Genomic DNA, 9,077 nt, shown 5'->3' with positions numbered 1-9,077 from the left:
TTGGAGATTGGATCATAACTTCATAATTCCGTGGCCATTTCTCCTGACCTTGGGCTTTCAGGAAAGCTGATAAACTCCTCTGGACTCCTATTATGGGATTTGATTCAGGCCGCTCCTTACTTGAGCTTAAATCTTCTTCTAAAGTCGGGTACTTGCAGATGGACGGGCTGGAAAACCTCTGACTTATAAAATTCATAACTTCTTTCTCCGTGAATATTTTGGACTGATTCAAAATTGGCTGGACTCCTTCTTGAGTGTAGAGTCCATTAAAATTTGTCTCGTGATTTAAACCCTCCTGGTTTGTAAGATACGGCATTTTTAGTGCACATGTGTTCTGCTTGGCACCTTGGCTGGTTGAGTAGGGCTTTGGGTTGACCTCCGGTTCAGTTGCTGATCTGATGACCACATCAGAAGGTGGTTTAGATCATCTGCTGTAAGACTCTCCTTCTTGCCCCCAAGTGTTGTCCGAATATCGTCTTGTATCACTCTAAGGTTTCTGATCAGCTCAGTCATGGCCCAGATCAATGTGATGACGCTTGTGTTTACTCCCGCCAGAAATATGTCGTAATACAAAACGGAGACATGTTAAGTTCAAATGTTTTCAAGCAGAACCGGTCCTAGATATAGCAAAATAAAACATACATGTTCCCAAAATATTAACGTTTAATATATACTCCATCAGTTTCAAGATAATCCATATTTAACCATCGTTGATGGCCCAGTGGCACTTGAGGGGAGAAAACCCCAATACGGTGCCCACGGGTTCGAATCGCGGTGGCCACCCGGGCCCTCCCTGTTTACTTCCTTGGGAGGAGTTTACGTGCCTGCTGCGGGGCTCGAGGGACTAGTCGGTTGACCTCGGTCGCCGGATTACCCTCGGCTATCAAAAAAAAAAAAAAAAAAAAAAAAAAGATAATCCATATTTAAAAATACATTTTCTATATTTTTAATAAGGTAATAATGATAAATAGTAGACTTTAAAAAATTAATTGTACATGTTTGTTCGGTTAAGAATTGTAAGAAATAGTAAATTACAAAATAATGTATTTATTTAATATATATTCTTAATTATGTATAAAACTCTAAAATATATATATATATATATATATATTTTCTTGAAACATATAGAGAGTATAAATCATTTGATTCTTAATTTTTGTTTTTGTTTTTGTAAAAGGGCTTATTTTCTAAAATATATATATTGTCTTGATTCTTAAATTGATCAAGAAAATATATGTACTACTCATTTATTTATTGTTTTGAACCTTATGAATATGGTTTAGAGTTTAAGGTTGATTAGGCCGGCAAGAGTTAAAAGACCAAGAAGACTTACCGAAACGATTCCTTTGAAATGATATGTGGTGAGCTTGAAAGAGTCTTCATCTTTATCTTGCTTCTTCATAAGATCAACCATCACGTCCACAACGTCAGGGTTCTCTGATACGGTTCTCGAGGCTTAAGATGATCATCGAGAATGTTCTGGAAAAACGTGTCTAGCTCCGAGAAAACAGTGTTCAATGTCTTGTTCTGTCCGGTAACTCTGTCGATAAGCCAACCCACTCAAGGGAAAAAAATCAGAGAAAGCAATACCATCGATTACCAACTCAAACTTGTGAACAAGAATTGCAACGGTTGTAAGTAGTAACAACATAACAGAGGATCAAGGAGAAACAGAGTTAGAGGATGTGGACCTTGAGAATGATAATCAGATGGGCTTGAATGATAGAAAAGGCAAAGGCCCAGAGTGGAAGGCGGTAAAGAGACGTTTGAGTTCTGAAGGTCAAGGTTGTAGACAAAAAGAGTACGGAGAAGATGAAGATGGAGCGAGCTGGAGAAGTGGTCCTGCGGAATCCTTATACTCCTCTTCTACCTGCATCTAAGGGTTGAGAGCGTTCCACTTGTAACTAGATTGAGTATGGTCACTAGGGTGTTAGATTGTCTTTGTGACTATATAAGTCCTCTTCTTGTAATCGTTGAAGGTACGGAATAAGAAAGATAAAGTTCAGTCTTTGAGATCTTGTCTTAGGTTTTCACAACGGTTTCCTCGTCGACAAACTCACACTTGTGAATATCTATCCCGAACGCGAGCCTACACACGATACTAGCAACAAGAGTGAAAAGGGTCTTCTTAAGATTCACAGGGGATTGCGTCCGAGGCTCCGAGCCGATTCCATTAGTTTCTTGACAAGCAAGTAATTCTCTTCCTCTCTTATGAAACTAAAAGACTGAAATTTTTCATGTTCAAAAGCTCCACAACCACGAGCTTTCCTCACCGTAAGGAGCGAACCCTATGTCTTTGAAGTTGTAAGAGATCATTATGGTCGCAACCCTCTCTGGTTGGCTGCAACATTCAAGATCTTGGGTCTTGAGACTTGAGAGCTTCCTCTGCTCCTTCTTTAGATGAGATCACGACCACGGGGACGTATCCGAAACGGAGAAGCATCAATGGACCGTACGTTTGGGAGCGGTTTGAAAAACATGCGTGTGGCAAGCCTTTGAGGTTGTGTAAGTTTCTGATGATGGGAAGCGTCTTGGGGCGTGGAGGACGTTTCCATTTTGAGCATTTGAGCTTTTTGATATGATGAAAAAGGAAACTACGAAAATAAAAAACATTTCAGTCTTAGTGTTGTGGTTGATAACAGTATTTTAATATCATTTGCTTCTAAAAAGTTAGTAATTTAATCCTTATTCATTTGGATAGGATGTAATCAAGGTTTGGTTTAGTTTAACCAAGTTTTATGTATTTTTCAAAGGGAGTATTCTGACGTCGGAATTTAAGAAGCTACATTCGGTGATGAGCAGTGGCGGAGACGGGAAATAATTTTGTTGAGGGCATGAATACTAACTTACGCTATTTAGAATAAGTGCATATAGTTTAGGCTTTAATAAATTATACTAATTTTTTAAATATTGTTGGGTTCAGTGGCCCCCGTCTCGTTACATGTGGCTCCGCCACTGGTGATGAGTATTGCTGGATTCGGTGTGACGATAATGGGAGTGGTTTCTCTACAGCGAAGCTAGGAAGAGATCCAAATTGATTAACTTGAAGTGAAAGTGGGAGACTGGATCTAAACCAATTAAGCAGTTTTCTTAATTTTTACGGCATTTTACTGTTGAAGTTTCTTAATTAATATTAACCGGTTTAAACCGGTCAGACTGGATTTTAACCGGCATCTGATGTTTTTTTCAAAAATAAATTTACGGTTAAGATCGAATTTGAGAGGGGGTAAATGGTTGAGATTGAGTACGAGGGAGAAAAAATACATAATATGATTTTGTTAAGCATATAACAACATACTTTATGAAGAAAAAAAAGCAAATAAGTTGGTTGAAGCATTACATAATAAGTCATTAATTAGACAAATCCAAGTTAAGTAATATTATGAAAACAGACCAGTTGGTCATTGTTGCCACGGAAACTGTTCAACGCGTCAAGCTTACCCCTACAAACCAAAATAAGGTTAACTTTACCCAAACTTGTTAGTTGTTACTAGCACGATCACATGCACAGCGGTAGATGGGTTATGAATAATATTAGGTGTACATATACTCATTGTATTAGGTCATATTAATTCATTTGTCTCTTTGAAAAAAGAGATAAAGAAAAGCCTTTCTTGACGAAAACAGAGTTGTCATCCTCTTTATTTTTATTTTTGCGACTATAACTATCATTTTGTATTGTTTGTTGATTCAAAGCTGTTATAAATGGAAAAGTCTATTAAAAAGAAAGAAGAATGCTACTAAATGTTGTGTTCCAAAAAAAAAAAAAGAATGCTACTAAATGCTAATGTATATATATATATATATATATATATATGTATATTTTCCTTTACATATAACTGGTTACTCCATATTTTGTATTCTTTTTCCAAAATATTTACCAAAAACAACTTTACGTGTCTATGTAATTGTAACTAGTAGTTACTTTACGTGTCTATCTCCAGTTAAAGTAGAATCATCAATGACATTGGATGCTACGGTACATGTTTAGGAGTTAGCAGTCAAACTGTCTTGTGGCTTGCACTAGCGGAAAGCCCCGCTATAAAATTCTCACACATCCCACCATTGATCAACTTATTTGTCTGGCTATTGTCGTTATAGTAGCCTTAGTCTCTGTCACATTCAGTTACATACTCAAATGCATCTTATACTTGGAACACTTTAGAAGCTGTCAAAAGAGAGTATATTCATCCGCTTGCGTCAACTTATACTTGGAACACTTTAGAAGCTGTGCAAATCAATCCATCAACTTTACTAAATCTAGTAAAAAGGAACAAACATCACTAATATTTAGCTTTTTGATCTTGATTTAGATGATGATTGGTGACTGTTAACAAACATCACTAAACCTAGTAAATCCAAGTTAAGTAATAATATGAAAACAGACCAGTTGGTGATTGTTGCCAAGGAAAATGTTAAACGCGTCTAAGGTTCACAGAACTTGTAGTTGTTACTAGCACCGATCACGTGCGGTCTCGGTGACACAGAACGGTAGATGGGTTATGAACAATATTAGGGTGTATGTATATTCCTTCTATTAGGTCATATTAATTCATTGTCTCTTTGAAAAAAAGAAAGAAAAGCCTTTCTAGACGAAAACAGAGTTGTTCATCCTCTTTATTTTTTTTTCTTGGTTAACGGATCCTTGAATCGAGAAGAATCATTGGAATACTCTTATCAGGTTAGTTTCTATCTTCTTTATTAATGGGTTTTGTTCGAATTTTCTGTTCTTGTTCGAATTCTCTAAACATCAATGCGGAACTTGCGTTCCAAGTCAAGTTGTGTGTTTTCTTTCTTTCTAAGTTCTTGGTGGTGGTTGATTGCCTAAATGTAAGAAATGGTAGCTTTTGTTGATACTGAAGTTGGGATTAGAATGACTTGAGTTTTTTCTTTTTGAAGTTTTGATTTTCGCACTGATTATCTCTTCTTTACCTTAGTCACGCTTGGTTGACTTACATTATCTTCTTCTTCTTCTTCTTTTTCAATTGCTGGGTTGCAAAGATTCATATCCTTGTTCTGGAAAATTTATTTATTTGTTTTGGATATTTTGCAGTGAGTTTTGGCATTGAAGAAGAAGGAACAAGGCAAAGATGATGAAAATGACACTTATAGCTCGTATTGCGGACGGGTTGCCTCTAGCAGAGGGTCTACATGATGGACATGACTTACAAGATAATGGAGTATATAAGGAACAGGGAATGTCTCTGATTAAGAAGCTTCCCAGAGGTGGAAATGAAGCTAGCTCCGTTGAAAGTGGCGCCTATGTTTTCCAGTATCCTTAACGTGCTATTTATTCATATTGATGTTTGATTGAGAGAGTTGCATCTGTACGTTTCATCTCATATATATATAATATATGCGATATTTAGTGGTGTAATTTACTTCCTTAGAACTATATATTATATGACAAAATCGCAGGAAGTTGACTAACCTTTTGTCTGTATATAATATGCATTTTGAATTGTGTGTGTGTTTGCACCAGTTTGTTTTCTTTAGTTTTCTTCTTATTTTTTCTGCTTATCTCACGTTCCAGTCTTCTAGCATTACGTTTGACACGTCGTAACTACTTTTATCATGTGTGATTGTTTATGTAAACTGTTTGTATGCTTATATCTTGTAACCAATGTGAAAGAAAGAACCACATAATATCTAGTGCTATTCCTTGATCAGAGAACTTTAGTTACATCACACGAGGACGTGTATGCTGCTTGACAATGTGTGACCACTCTTACCCAAAGGAACTCGCGTTCAATTACCTGGAAGATCTCAAGAGTGAATTTGAACGTGTCGATGGGCCTAACATTGAAACAGCTACCCGGCCGTATGAATTCGGTATTGTTGATTTTCTTTCAGTATCTTCAAGAAACATACCTTTCCTTGGTTTCTCATCTTCTCCCTTTGTGACTTTTCTTTTCTTTGTAGGTACCTTTATGCATAAAAATGGAAAACTGTACCAAAAAGAGACACCTTCCCTTCGTGATCTGTTGTTGAAACCTCTAACGGGGTCTCTTACCCATGTCAATTCGATGCCAGACGATCTTCTCGAAAGGTTTCTAGGTCTGTGTAATTCGGAAGAACTCCTAAGGATTGATATCAACAACGACATTTATAAACTGACAGATCCTGTCTGGAAGCGCTTCTACCAACATGAGTTCGGGTCTAAAGAGGCCGAACTTGTCCACCAAAACCTTGGAATGTGCGATACATCTTTCAAGTGGAGCGAATGCTTCCATGAAAAGCGTTGTTCTGAGGGAGTTTATAATAAATATCCTTTTGCACCAATGGCTCGTAAAGGTAAATCAAGTAAACAATTCTTTAGCACTATCTCATACTCTTATCTATAACGAAATGGAATTGATCCCTAATTTCCTCATTTTTTTTTAAAAAAAATTATTATTTAGTGAGGAGGCGTGTGAAGCTCCTGACCAATATGTACACACCGTATGTGGAGGTACACGAGGGGCCTTCCTCTCCAAAACTCAGACCTGCTTCTACAAGCCTGCAGCAAGATATCACGAGTGAAAAAACGATTGATCTCTACAATATAACAAGGAGTGATGGAGTTGAAGGAGGGTTCTCTATTGAAAATGCAAGGAAGATGACTCTGGTTGAGTTCTTAATCATATGTCCACCGTCGCAAGATCACAGCTTCATCGACGAGGTAGTGGAAACAGCCGCAGCTACTACCATTACTCATGTGAGCACTCTCCCGGAAGGAAGAGTATATAGAGTCTCTGCCACTGAAGATTTTGGCCGTTCGTCTCCATCTTCCGACGTAATCATGCAACTTTATGAAGGTTTCAGAACTTCAACTCGGTTTGAACACGAGATTAGGTTGATCGTGAAAGAACAAAGTCGAGATTTGAAGTTGTGGGCAATTGTACATGGAGCTGACATGTTCATGAAAGACAACGGTGACACAGTTGTCAAGGTAAATAACTGTTTTAAATGATTGGAGACGTTTTGTTTTGTGTGTTACTTAAGGGTATATATTGTGGTGATTTTTTTTATTTATTTATTTCAGATTTCTGGTAGAAAAGTCGAGTTGGATAAGTGGTTCAGGAGGCTTGTTTTTCTACTGAGAAGGGGTTTTTTCATTGTTCCTAATACTAATGATGATAATGGTGATGATGATTCTGATGCTGAAGAAGAATGAAGATACCTGATTTGAATAGTAATGGGTTATGGGTAATTAATAATAGTAAAAGGTTATGGGAGTATGATAGTAAGTGGTAAAATCTATGTCTTTACAGTGGGGAAAAATAAATAAGAAATTGTTATTGGATTCATATGTGAAATCCAGAAACTTTTATTTTCAAGTTACTGCTTGTATGAAACGTTTCTACATACACAAGAAAAAGACATATGATATATATTTTATTTGGTAGTAGTAGTAATGGACAATATTCTAATACACCCTGCAAACTCTCTGCGAGCATTAATATCGCGGTCTCTAAGCACCGTATGTAGGTATTTTTAGATTTAAAAAAAAAAGAAAAATATGATAATTAGATAGAAACGTCGCTTAATTAAAGAAAAGAGGAGACGGTTTTATGGGACACGCGTCACAAATGCACCATTCTATCTCTCTCTTGACGGATCATCTTCTCCCTTTCACTCCCGAATCCTCGACGATATCGAAACTCTCTGGTGATCTCTCCTCGGCGCTGATCTCTCCTCGACGGTGTCGTCGGCGACTCTGCTTCTCTCTCGGTCTCCTCGACGAGTCGTCGTCTCTCTCGGTCTCATCGACAAGTCATCGTCTCTCTTGCGATCCTGGAGGGCTCTGCTTTGCTATCGGTCTCGCCGACGATTGACACTCCAGTCTCGCGATCCTCGACGACTCCGACTCTCTCTCTCTTGGTCTCGTTAATGCCTCCACGTCTCTCTAGCCATCCTCGACTACTCTGCTTATCTCTCTTGTTCTCCTCGATGACTCGGCGTGTCTTTCTCAGTCGTCGAAGCTCTCCGGCCCATGACTAGGGTCGAGGAAATCAAATCGAAAAAGGTAAAGCTATGTATTTGTCCTTTTATGTCTCAGCTCGTGATTGTACAGATGATGATGTCTCTTGTGTTTGTTTAAGTCGGTGTCTCTGTTTATTATGTTGATTAGGTCTCTTATGTTGGTTGTGTGACTTGAGAAATTTATCTGGTAATTTAAAGATCGATCATCACTGATTCTTTTTGTTCTGTCTCTTTTTCTTTGTTTCTTTAGATGGACGAATGAAGCTACACGAAGATACCTGAAGGTTCGTCAATGCAGAGGTCTACAATTGGTGTACAGGTAAAACAATAATATTTGCTCTCGTAAATTGATTGTTAGTTTGAAAAAAAAGCTGTGGTTAGGTGTGATTAATGGTTAGATAGAAACTGATTAATGTCTGCAATATATTGATTGTGAATCTCGTTTCTTTGCAATATATTCATTGTGAATCTGGCTGGTTGTCTGAGGTGTGATTAATGGGTAGATAGAAAGATGTTTAAGTCTGATTAATGAGTTAGGTGAATGTCAACTCGAATTGGTTGTAAGTTAAACTTTCTATCTTCTATAAACAACTCCTTCTTCTCTTCTTCTCTTCCATCTATCAACTACGGCTTCTTCTCTTCTTTTTATTTTAATCTTCAACCGTGGATTATTCTCTTCTTCTGTTCTTCTCTTCCTTTAGACAAATTCAGATATGGATCCCAATCTATATAAGAATTTAAATTTTGTTGATCTTCTTCAAAGTCAACAAGATAGTTCTGGTTTTTAATCCTCTGCTCCTCCAGTATTCGGGACACAAGCTACTGAAGGATGCAACTTCGAAGAGAGCAGTCCTGCACAGCCTAAAGAAAGAAGGAGTTGGAGTCCAACAGAGGACGTCGTGCTCATCAGCTCGTGGCTGAACACGAGTAAGGATCCTGTTGTTGGGAATGAGCAGAGGTCAGTTGCATTCTGGAAAAGAATTGCAACTTACTTCAACGCCAGTCCTAAGCTTGTTGGATGTGAAAAGAGAGAGTCGTCTCAGTGCAAGCAAAGATGGCACAAGATCAATGACATGGTGAGCAAGTTTTGTGGAGCGTTTGAGGCTGCTACC

The sequence above is a fragment of the Brassica oleracea genome, chromosome C1, assembly GCF_000695525.1.
Source record: "Brassica oleracea var. oleracea cultivar TO1000 chromosome C1, BOL, whole genome shotgun sequence".
Taxonomy (NCBI): Eukaryota; Viridiplantae; Streptophyta; class Magnoliopsida; order Brassicales; family Brassicaceae; genus Brassica; species Brassica oleracea.
The sequence above is the reverse complement of the archived record's forward strand: the minus strand, read 5'-3'. Positions refer to the sequence as shown.